Raw genomic sequence first — 12,794 nt, 5'->3', positions numbered from 1 at the left:
ACAAGAACTCTACATGTTCAGAAAAATGTCTAAATATATTTTATATATTTTATTTTTGGAAAACATAAAACGGAAGATGTTTTTGGAAACCTGCGCAGGAGCTGAAGGCGTCTGTTTCCCCGTCTTTCACTCTTGGGAGGGATTTAGCAGAAGATTAGCGTCATATCAAATAGCATGGCCTCTCTCATGTTATGCCAACGTGCTCGGATGCCTGCTCTTAGCTGCTCCTGTGCAGCACACACACACACACACACACACACACAGAGACAGGAGCGGGTAGAGGGTGATCACAGCAGGAGGCGGGGCAACGACATCGGCAGCCTCTGGATTACAGCAGTCATCTGACAGACGAGGGGAGGATATTTTTCCCTGCCTCACACTTCTGTTTTCTGGAGCAGAACGTGGAGGGTTTGAGAAGAATGTTTCAAAAAAACACCAAACACCAAACAATCCGGCAGTGTTTTATTTTTGTTTGTTTTTTTTTTTCTCTGTTTCGGGGGATTTGTGTCTTGGGTGGTCGCTGCCGTGGGGGGGGCTCGATGTGGGCAGCGGCCGGGTCCCCGGTGGGCCTCCCCCCCCCCCCCGGTACGGTCTCCTCACCCCTGCTCTGGGACACCGACTGCACCCTTGTTGGCGAGGACCCGGCTCCCACGCAGTCAATGACCCACTGACATTATCACTAGTAGGGCTTTGGATGAGGGTCTCCATCGGCCGGCCACCGCTCCATCCGAGACCCTCTGCAATTTTAATAGCATTCTAGACACTCAGGGCCTGGGGGGGGGGGTTGTGCACTGCGGCGGCCGCCGCCCTGCGCAGGGCACCTGGGGCAACCACGCTATATATGTGTGTATATATATATATATATTTATATGTATGTATATTCTCTCTTCAGATCAATCAGTTTATCATTGGAATAAGCCCAGTATCTGACAATTAGCTGTTGCCAGTTGCCTCCTCTATTCCTCTCTCTCTATCCCTCTCATCACCCCCCCCCCACACACACACACACACACACACACACTCATTTCCCCTCTCTACTTTCTTCTCACCCCCCCATCCCTCCCTCAGTCCGGCCATGGCCAGAATGTCACCTTTCCATGTAATAAAAGCACTCAAGAGGAAGCTCCTGAAACGACCCGTGTGGCTCACACTGTCAAGAGCTACCTCTGAGAATAAGATCTGTCAGCCACCACAGACATTCAGAGACACTCCTGCTTGTCATGATGGCCAGACAGGACAAGAAAAAACTATCCAGCAAGCAGTCAACACGAGGGTCAACGGGTGCGATTCCCTGTGGGGCTGTGTAGTGAGGCCAGGCCTCCCCCAAACAGCTCAAAGGAAAGGAAGGCCGGAAGAACTCAGACAGGCAGAAGGACAAACGGGCGAGATAACGGGAAGAGAAAGAAGGTGACGGTGAGAGAGAGAGAGAGAGAGAGTGAGAGAGAGTGCAATACGGACGGCAAACAGTGTGTGGGTGAGATTCAAGAGACGCTAAAGGAGTGAGCGGCAGCCATGATGAGGGTGGCGAGGATCTACGGGGGGGGGGGAGTGACGGCGGGGGGGGGGAAGCAGTGGGACGGATGGAGAGAAAACACAAGAGGGGATAAATGGCAGAGTGGGAGGTGAATACGTGGGTGTCGAGAAAGAGAGAAAAAAAGTGCTGTTGGCATCAGTAGAGCAGCGAGCGGACACAGGGTGGTGGAAGCAGACGGCGGCGTGATGAACACACAATGCAACGCAGGGAATTTTAAAGCCAATTGATTATTTAATTTGCCGTCTCAGGTGAAAGCAATTATCTGGATGGCCAATAGGGGCCCGACAGCCCCGGGAGACAACATCCTCAAGACAGCAGAGTCACCGGGGATGAAAATAATTCAGTGGATGGGAGGGAGAGAGGAGGTGGAGGGGACAGAGCAGGCGTGAAAATGAGCTTTAACACCCAGCTGACGAGTTAAAGGGACAGTCGGAGATCTACTTTCTCAAATCGGCTCCATGTTGCTCAATCATTGCTGACTGCTGGCAAATATCATGACGGGGGGGGGGGCATCGAACAGTCCAAAGTATCAAAAAAAAAAAAACAACTCCTCAAAAGCCATGGGGCATGAGTTTACTCTCAATATTTTGATTGCAACCGCCAGACTTGCGCTCATTAAACTCCTTCAGACACACAGGACACCGACCAGACACACTTTATCAGGTGGAGTAGCTCATTAACCCAGACAGGTTAATCCGCTAATCACATGGCAGCAGATTCATACATTTAGACATGCACAGCCGGTGAAGAGGACATGCTGGAGATCGGGTAGCCAAGCGTCCCATGAAATACGGGACTGTCCCATAGTAAAGGACCTGTCCCGTAATGAACTAATGCGGGACGCACTTTGCCCTGTATTTCCAGGACGTCCCCTGTAATTTGCACGTTATCTGCCCCGCTACTGTCGTTTAGCGTGGGTAAGTTAAACGGGCATCATCACTCGGTCGGCCCATGAACGTGCAAAACGTGTGCAATCAGTGGTAAATATGAGGTGGTGGGCAGCAAAAAAAAAGTTTGGGGTCACTGACTCATTTCTGCGTTGACCTCCGTTACAACTCGCGTCATGAAATAATCCAGCCTTGAATTTTATTAAATGTGATTTTATAGAATGAATATCAAGTATGCAATATGCGGCTGTCATTATAGAAGTTGAAAACGATAAAAAAAAAAAGAAAAAAGGAAACATTTCTAAAACAAACTTTGTATTGTAATGACACTTAGTTGTGTGTGTTAAACCACAGAAGAGTCAGCAAAGCATCATGGTTTATATTTAAGGCTCTATAGAACAGCTGACTGTTGGTGTGTTCACATTGAATTGTGCACACTTTTTTTTTCTTCTCTCAATCATTTTTAATCAGACATTGAAAAATGTCCTTTAAATAGTTGTTAAGCACGTCTTGGAGATGAAACCGGGAATACACACGACACAAGTGTCGCAAAAATACGCGTATATCAAGCAACAGAGCATCATGTGGCTCAGGCCGATTCTCACTCGTGACATAAAGCTCAGATTTTTGTATCCGTGTCTGCCGTTTCCTCAAGGAGTTGATAATAAAGTGATTAATGGAGGGGAAAAAGTTCATTTCACACCAAGACTGAAGCCCAATCCCCCGAATCCCAGTTCATTTTACGCCTCACCAGAGCCCACTTTACATTGGCCCATCCCACTGCAGTCTCACAGCTGTTCCAGCCACTCACCTCTCTCCCTCCGGCCACCTCTCCCACAGACGCATGCAAACAGTCACACACACACACCAATGTGCACCAATGAGAATCAGATCAGCCTTTAATTCTCCATTACATACAAATCCATTCTGGGAGGCTGAAATGTACTCGGGCCAACATAAAAAAAAACAAAAAAACAAATGCGCCAGACGAGAGTGAAGAACGCGATGCTGAATCGTCGCCATGCTGAATGGCTGCTACGGCATCCTGTCTCATTCAAGTGGCGCTATCATTCACAGGAAAAAAGGAGGGAGCCTTGTTTGTGTTCCTGCGTCGGCTCATCAGACAGCAACATGAATAAGTCTGATTTGACGAACAAAGGAGCCGCGATTTAGAGGAGCCTCTTAGTGTCAGGCTGAGTGTGCACTGAGACAAATCATCTGAAATGACAAACTGAAACGATCCTCACAAGGAGACTAGCAGACGTAGCCCGCCAGAAGAAAGAACGCAGTCGGAGGCTTGGATTCATCCAATCAAATGCCGTCATCACGTGTCTGTTCTGCTGCTGCATCGGCAGCGTGGACACTGACTGGCCCCTTTATTGGGTACACCTGTTCAGACACCTGTTCAGACTCCTGTTCAGGACCACAGCAAGGACACAAACACAACTCGCCACTGGTTACAACCAGAATACCATGTCTGAACACACACTGGCCCCCAACCTTGAAGGGCCAAAATAATGTACACACACACACACACACACGTTAGGAAAAGAAAAACTCGCAGAAATATTGGATTTGTATACGTACGTCTATACTATGTAGATACTTGTAAAGGCCAAAGGTAACTGATACTAATCTTGTGATATCTGTTGTATTTGTGTATGGTTCACATTCCCAAAGAAAAAAAAACATAGCGGAGGACAAACGTGGTGCAGGGTAAGGGTTTTACAGGAAGGGGGCGCTGGTTCCCCGCAGCCATTCCTGTAATTACACTGCCAGGGGGAGGAGCGACGGGTCAAGGGATGTGATTGAGGTGAAAAGCAGCAGCGGGAGGACCCCGGAGGCGTCACGTGGTTCTGGTTGGTTCTGCTTTATGGACTGACAGCGGCAGGTGACAACGTGCAGAGAGGAAGCAACTGTGGCACGTTGACACGTCCAGGAACCACGACACGTCTGGCTCCTTCAGGGCAGCAGAGCGCCATCCAGCCCAACCTAACCTGGACTGTCAGCATCAGGATGACCAGATCTTCTGGAAATGTCTCCTGGGAGGCTGTACCCTCCAACAGTCCCACTCCAACTGGAGCACCAGTTGACGAAGGCCTCAGGAACAGCGACTGGCGGTCGCCAAGTGGAGCTATTCATGTTACGCCTGTCCTCCTCGCCTCAGAAGCACGTTGGTCCGAGGGCCATACCTGCGGCGAAGACAGACCTCGCCAATTGTGAAACACACACACACACACACACACACACACACACACACACACACACACACACACAAAGTCTTTCCAGTCTTATGCAGATTACACTGGATACTCGCTGGGCTGACAAGTGGCAAAACAAGGCATCAAAATCATAAACCCCCTCCCACCTGACTGGCCACGCCCCCAATGCCGCCTCATCCGTCCTCTCAGCAGGATGGATGGCCATCGATCTTAAAGAGCATATGTCTCAATGTCCGATCGATGCCCCCGGGAAGAAACATTTAAGCGGTGTGCATATCTGCACGTACAACACAAAAAAAAAAGCAAACCAAGAGCCAACAGCCCAATCGCAGTGAGAGGACGGCAGTAAAGACAGGAAAAAGGAGGTGAAGAAAGAACCGAGGCAGGAGAGCCGACAGTCACGCTTGCTTGCGAATGGATGGACGGGTTCCCATTGTGGACTTGGAATCATTTACCAGGAATAAAACTACTGCGCAAAACCCAAAAGATGGATCTTGTCTCCCTCATTAAGAAATTCCTCATCAATGGCATCAAACTACTGGAGCGCTGACACTTTGGATACCAGTGGACAGACTCACGATTGATTGTATGTCCATATTCACAATGGTCTGCAGAAAGATTCATTTGAAATGAGTTACATTAGAGAGAGAAAGTTAGTCAATTTCCTGAGAGACCTGTTATGATCAGTCTCGTGGCCTTGGCATGATGTGAACATCCTCACCATCACCACCAGGTGACACTCACGGGCTCGACAAAAACACAGAGAGATTTCCAACAAGGATTCCTTCTTCAAAGTCACTGTAACAGAAGTAGCAACAAACTAAATGTGGCCTCAGGAATGACCAGGCAGTCATTTCAACCGGGCTCATAAAAGGACTCGCAAGCAAAGGTACTGTGTGTGTGTGTTGTACGGATAGAATAAAACTACAGAAGAGATTTGGACAAACTCTGGAAACCGGTAACACTGTCACGAGTTAAAAGATTCAAAAACTCAAACTGCCATTTGACTTATTAGTGTCTGCGTATTGGACCAACAGCAAGGCCATTTGCTGTTGGTCCCACAAACACTCAACCTGGTGTCACAAGAAGAAAGTGGCAAAGAGATACAAGTCAGTATCAGATGAGTCAATGGGTGCTTTAATGAACCAGCTCTGTTAAATCAAGATAACAGCTGTCTGTAAGTGATAAAGTCTTTATCGCCTCCGTGACAAACCGTTTTTCCTGCCGCTCAGCGTTTCAACGGCAGCGACGGCATCAGGAAACATGGCTATCAGCAGCGCGGCTGGGGTCAAAAGTGGAGACCGATCGGAGGAGACTGATCGACTGGTGTTACGCTGAGGGTTGGGTGATGGAGGGGACACCAAGGTTTGAGAAAACTCCAACATCCGTCATCAAATCCACAAATGTGAGTCCCAGTTCAAGAGTACGAACGTGAAATCATTCTGAACAAACAGTTCAAAGGTTTGGGATTTTCTAGTTTCGATGGGTTTGTATGTGAAGTAACTGAAGGGGTTCATCAAACACAGTGGTGTTATCATTCATCTGTGTCTCTGTCTGTCTGTCATACGTTGCATTTTAACAGCGTGCGTTGTTCTTGTGAAGTTAGAACCCAACTAGGGGCTGTCAGCGTTAACGCATCAATCGCGATTGGTTAAATACAAATCATTAAATGCATTTCTTTTTTAAACTCACATTTCAAACACAAGGCCAGGTTCACACAGGCAGCGGAAGCGGCGCAGAAGGGATCGTTTCAGCGTCTGGTCTATTTTGTCAAACTGGACAAGAAGTCACTCAAATGAACACGAGAAAATCCGGTAAGTCTTCAAAATAAAAGCAATTATCAAAAATAAAATACAGCGATTGACAAATGCGATCATATTTGTGTACTTTACATTTGCCAGTATCTAACCAGAGTGCAAGAGAGATGAAAACAAACAAACACACACACACATGCACATGAAAGAGAGCAAGAGTGGGCTGGCTACGGGGCGGTGGTGGGGTCTAATCTTCTGGCCAATGTCTGGTAAGAAATACTTTATTTTTTACAAATTACATTTTGGGGTTAAAACTGCCTTGAAATGCAAAATAACAGTCCTTGAAAGCCCCGCCATCACCACTGCCCCGCTCCGACAGAAAAACACAACACCGCATTTCACACTTATGCAGCTCCTTTGCTCAATAACAATTCTTAAAGAAGAAAAAAAAAAATAATGTTGCTGGCACAAAGTGCAGACGTAATCTCCTCAAACAGAGCTGATTGATCGTCCATAGTCTGTTTGTATTTGCCATTCGCATTCCGTGGATTGAGGTGGCTCGGGCATCTGCTTCGGAGGCCTCCTGGACGCTTCCCTGGGGAGGTGTTCCGGGTATGTCTCAGTGGGAGGAGGCCTCCTGGACGCCTCCCTGGGGAGGTGTTCCGGGTATGTCTCAGCGTGAGGAGGCCTCCTGGACGCCTCCCTGGGGAGGTGTTCCGGGTATGTCTCAGCGTGAGGAGGCCTCCTGGACGCCTCCCTGGGGAGGTGTTCCAGGTATGTCTCACCGGGAGGAGGCCTCCTGGACGCCTCCCTGGGGAGGTGTTCCGGGTATGTCTCAGCGTGAGGAGGCCTCCTGGACGCTTCCCTGGGGAGGTGTTCCAGGTATGTCTCACCGGGAGGAGGCCTCCTGGACGCCTCCCTGGGGAGGTGTTCCGGGTATGTCTCAGCGTGAGGAGGCCTCCTGGACGCCTCCCTGGGGAGGTGTTCCGGGTATGTCTCAGCATGAGGAGGCCTCCTGGACGCCTCCCTGGGGAGGTGTTCCGGGTATGTCTCACCGGGAGGAGGCCTCCTGGACGCCTCCCTGGGGAGGTGTTCCGGGTATGTCTCAGCGGGAGGAGGCCTCCTGGACGCTTCCCTGGGGAGGTGTTCCGGGTATGTCTCAGTGGGAGGAGGCCTCCTCGAGGAAGACCCAGGACACGCTGGAGGGACTATGTCTCTGGGCTGGTCTGGGAACGCCTTGGGGTCCCACCAGATGAGCTGGAGGAGGTGACTGGGGTCAGGGAAGTCTGGGTGTCTCTGCTGCTGCCCCCCGCTACCCGACTCTGGATAATGCGGCAGAGTTAAACTGAACGTTGTGACTAAATGCTGGGACTCAGGGGTGATGTGAAAAAAAAATAATCACAATATATTATTTTAGTCTCTTTCTGGGATTTTTAACAGCTCAACTTTTTATTTCTCATCAAACTTTTTGATTGTTGGCCATTTTAGTTTTAGCAGCATGGAATGAGCATAGGAAGTGCATGTGACCACAGTGGGCGGAGTCAGAGAAACCATTCAGTGGCTGAGGCTGAAACGTTCACACGATAAAATAGAATTACAGATACAAGTTTTCCATTGATGGGCACTTGTCTGTAACCATAAGTCATGAAATAGCATCAATACTAAAAATTATTTGTCAATTCACGTCATTAAACCAGTACGATTTTGACAAAATGTTTCTCATTTGTCGACTTGGAACTGCAACTGGAATCATCCCAAGGCCACAGCGGCCAAAACATCACGACCTGATGCTTTCTGACTGCAAAGGTCCAATTTCTGACTCAACATTTATGTCTGCCTTTGGGTTTCTTCGTTAGAGTGAATTTTCCTTTTTTTTTTGACCTTATATCAGACCCTGCCAGTCACTTTGGTCTTGGGAAGTTTAGACTTCATTTGGACGTGAAGATGGAATGTGGAAACTCTAATTAAACTGCTGCATTGGCAGAATCCTTGCTAAGTTTCCGGCTTATGTTGCTCTCTGTTGCACCGACGAGAAGCCTTCGCCTCGGCCGCCCCTTGACATTGATCCCGCCTGATCCTCTGAGCCTCCACAACGCTCTGCTCAGCATCACCGGGGCATCGCGTCAGCCACACGCTAGTCGACCGCGAGCTCACGGGAAAAATAAATGCACAGCCTGCGGAGGAGGCCAGATGGAGTGACGAGTGTTTGGTGGAGGGAATTAAAGAGGCTGCACATCCAGGAACGCCGGAGAAACTGAGCGTGCACGCCACATGGTCACAGGCCTCCGCTCCACCAGAATGTGTTTGTGAGAGACGACAGCAAGTGAAGGTGAACAGGAGGATGGAGCACCGTGATTCTGCAAAAACTGTGTGTGTGTGTGTGTGTGTGTGTGTGTGTGTGTGTGTGTGTGTGTGTGTGTGTGTGTGTGTGTGTGTGTGTGTGTGTGTGTGTGTGTGTGTGTGTGTGAAGGCCAAAGGGGGGGGTTGACACAGTACTCAGGAACAGCTGAGGTCACCCAAAGGTGAAGCAAGCGGGTGACCTTGTGTGAGGTCAGCGGAGTGATTTTTTTCAGCATTGTGGGGGGGGGGGGCCACTGGAGGCATCTGTGCTAATCTCTTTAGCATCCGCCAGGCTAGCAGTCAGTGGCTGTGTCCTACATCGCCCCCTACTGTCTGCTCCCAACATCTCGAGTCATTTGAGTCCAGTACTTCCTCCTTCTCCTTTAGAGCATATTTAAGTTGTGGACAGTTGTTGTTGTTGTTGTTGTTGTTTCTTTGCGTATTAAGCTTACATTATTTTTATTATTAGCATCTTCTTGTTTAATTTTCCTTCTTTTTATGCTCGAATAAAGAATAAAGAATGCAGCTCTTGGGTCGCCACCTGTGAAGCCATGCCAGGCTCTTGCAGCAGAACAGGTCACAGAACGATGGAGTGCTGCTGCTGCCAGTGCCCCCCCCCCCCCTCCCCCAAGCCACAGTGTGTTGGACTCTTGTTCAAAGTCCCTGTCCACAGCCAAGCGTCTCTGTTGAAATGTATTGTTCTGATGTTCTGATTCGCAATGTGACTTGCACAATTTAAAGGCAGTGTTGATCAATAAGAATTTTTTTTTTCAATTTTATTTGTGATACTTAATAAAATAAGTGGGAAGCAAAGAGAAATATTTATTTTCGCTTAATTTTGTGTGTCTCAGGAAATGTGACGCTACAAGTAATTTTATTTATTTTATTTTTATTTATTTTGACTGAAACTGAGACTTCTTAAAAAAAAAAGAAACAAATTGGTTGTTATCGAGTGATCGGTCCTATTTTCTATTGTATATTGATAATTGGGCTTTAATTAAGCAAACGTATGTTAAATACAGGAAGTTACGGTAATGAGACCGCAACAGAATTATTTGACGCGCACTGGGACTTCCAAAACAAATGTGTTCTTTTGCCCGGATGGCGATGAAAGTGTGTCTGAAAGTCACACAGGAGGGAATCGGTGGTGAAGATTTCACACGCACCCTTTCAAGGGCAATTATGAGAGAGAGAGAGAGAGAGAGAGAGAGATGCAGCATCTCGACCACCAGGGGGAGCACAACAAGCATCCCAGGTGATTGATGCCAACAGCGGCGAGTCGCAGACAGTCCTTCACACAGCAGCAACCTGCTTAATAACGCTGGCCCCGCCCCCTTCACCCAGTCCAAGCACGGGTACGCAGTGGCCGAGTCAGCAGGAAGCGTCCGCCATAATTACATGTGAAGGAAGGTGTTTGAGGTGGTGTAACTGCACCTCCTTCCTTCCTGGTGTGGTGTTACAATGAGACGCTGTTTATATTAGCTTATATTTATATTAGCTTATATTTATATTAGCTTATATTTATATTAGCTGTTTAGTGCAAAAGGGTGATGGGCACGCTCAGTAGTACCCTAACCCTAACCACAACCTTGTGTTCAAGTGTGTGCACTGAGACAGTGGGGGAGGGAATGGGTTGTGGCTTCAATCTGTAGGGCTCACTGGTCTTTGGACTTTGGATCACCAAAACAATTACCAAACACGGCGCTGTTGCGATCACCGCTCCTTCCGGGTCAAGTACGGCGAAATCTGGAAAAATCTGGAAAAACCTTTTTTTTTCTTTGACTGCACCTGACAGAGAGACATTTGCAACCGGCGCTGCACAGGTGTATCTCACAGCCAGCGAGCAGAGTCGATACCGAGAGCTTTGGCGAGGAACTAAAGAGTTGGAACCTGCCGACGAACCATTAGGGAACATATGAGTCCCTGGGCCCACAAGCTGAGAGTCAGCACTTGTGGTCTCAGAGAACTTGACATCTTTAATCCGTCAGTGACTGTGCCTCAGCAACGAGCTGTTTCCTTCACAGCAACTCTCCTCCTGCTTCGCTCGCCAGAAAAGCACTCCTTACAGGGCAAGCGAGCGGCCGCGTTAGCATACGCTAGCACCCGCTAGGACATGAAAAGGATAGCGGCCACGTTAGCATACGCCGGCACCCGCTAGGACATGAAAAGGATAGCGGCCGCGTTAACATATGCTAGCACCCTACATGAGGCATGAGGCTGCGCTAGCACTTGCTAACGCTGGAATTAACCCTGTAGCACGACATCCGTCTCACTTCCACACAGACGCACAATTTTGTGTCCTCCCCTCTTTTTCTTCTGCCACAGAAAAATCAGGTTGGAGCAAGATCAGGCTTTGGTCATCACGCACACACGCACACGTGCGAACACACACACACACACACACACACCTCATCACGGGCCGCGCTGAAGCAAACCCGACAGCTATTCAATTTTCCCAAAGCTGACTCTAATCTCCGGCCGTGGCCTCCACACTGACAGACTGTTACAGTGGAACACCGTCGTCACGCAGCCAAGAAGGCAACACGCAGCGCTGGTGCACACACACTCTCAGTCTACCACTCTGCAATAGCATTAAATAACGCCGGTGATAATAGCATGAAATAATCTGCCCTTTAAACCCCAATGATGTCATCCTGGCTTTGGAACGTCAGAAACAGAAATAAAACCGCTGGATTTTTTTTTTTTTTATTATTATTTTTAATGGTCGGGGGGGGGGGGGAGAAGTCCTCCCACAACATCAAACTGCAGTTATTTGCCAAATGTTCCATGCTTGTATTTATAACTATGTCGTCATGCCGCCACTGCAGGAGTTTAACAAAAAAAAAATGTCAATAAAAATATTAGCAAACAACCTAAATGTATAAAATGTGAATGAAAATATTTAATATTTGATGAACCAGAAAATTGACAAGAAATCAGACACCATAAACCATAAACAGATATATTTTATACAGATAAACAGAAAAAATATTCCAATCATCAATTGAAAAAAGTTAAAATTTTGATGATTTTGGTGATGAGGTGTGTGTATATGGAAGACTACCACACACACACACACACACACACACACTTTATCATATATAAAATCAATATTTTAATTTTTTTAAGTCACACCTTGACTTACACCTGCACTAACTCCATCAGATTAGCCACTAAACAGCTACAAATCTCTCAGGTGGCGGTAACTGCAGTGGGGGGGGGGGGCGACGGTCCCTTTCTTGTCTTGAGTTCAGCAAAACGCCAACGTGCATGATATTTGACAACAAAAAGGAGGTATTGCGTCGGAAATTCAACTTCTGGTGCACGAGGGCTGCGACTACGCAACCATTATTTTCGCCTTCTTTAGTTTCGCCACCTCTCTCGGACTTCTGTTCAACCGGATTAAATCCTCAGACCTGTGTTACGCTGTCGTACTCTGAAATCTCTCAAATATATCAAAACAATGACACACAAAGCATTTATCTGTGACATAGTTGTTGCATATTTCAATGCAAAAACACCATAGGTGTATGAATTCACGATTGAGAGGTTATATGCAATGTTTATCACAGTTAAATACCGTAAACAGATTTTTTTTTTTTTTTTACAACTTAAATATGGAATCAATATGCCCTAAATGACCCAGTTGAAAAGTGATAGACTGGGGGGGGGAGAAGAGTATGATGTACTTGCGTCACAGGCTGATGATTCATTAAAAAATAAGAGCGTAATTCAAAACATAACTACGAAGTATCTATCCTCCACGTCATTTGTGAACTATCATAGTGTGATGTCTGATGAATAACAATGACCAGTTCACATGTTGGTCCAAGTTATTAGTTAGTAATGGCAAACTGCTTTGTTTTCATTGACTGGAGCTCAAACCAGCATTGGGGGGGTTTGAATCATTCGAGTCACTGAGTCATTTTCCTGCAGCGTGCGGGAATCCATTCGCGCACACAAGCTCCACCCACTGCCAGAGCTCGACTGAGCGATTGGTTCATTTTGGGAGTCGGGTCAGTCTATTGTGAGCACCCCCGGTACTGTGTTTGTTCCT

At 47.5% G+C, this 12,794-nt stretch overlaps 1 protein-coding gene across 2 annotated transcripts in view; it reads right to left on the bottom strand.

The window, feature by feature from the left end:
• LOC142880273 (voltage-dependent calcium channel subunit alpha-2/delta-3-like) overlaps positions 1-12,794 on the bottom strand; it is a 125,005-nt gene that overhangs the window by 108,312 nt on the left and 3,899 nt on the right. The window lies entirely within an intron of this gene.

The sequence above is a fragment of the Nelusetta ayraudi genome, unplaced genomic scaffold, assembly GCF_046127955.1.
Source record: "Nelusetta ayraudi isolate G7.1 ecotype Tasmania unplaced genomic scaffold, CSIRO-AGI_Nayr_v1 ptg000164l, whole genome shotgun sequence".
Lineage (NCBI taxonomy): Eukaryota > Metazoa > Chordata > Actinopteri > Tetraodontiformes > Monacanthidae > Nelusetta > Nelusetta ayraudi.
The sequence above is the reverse complement of the archived record's forward strand: the minus strand, read 5'-3'. Positions and strand labels throughout refer to the sequence as shown.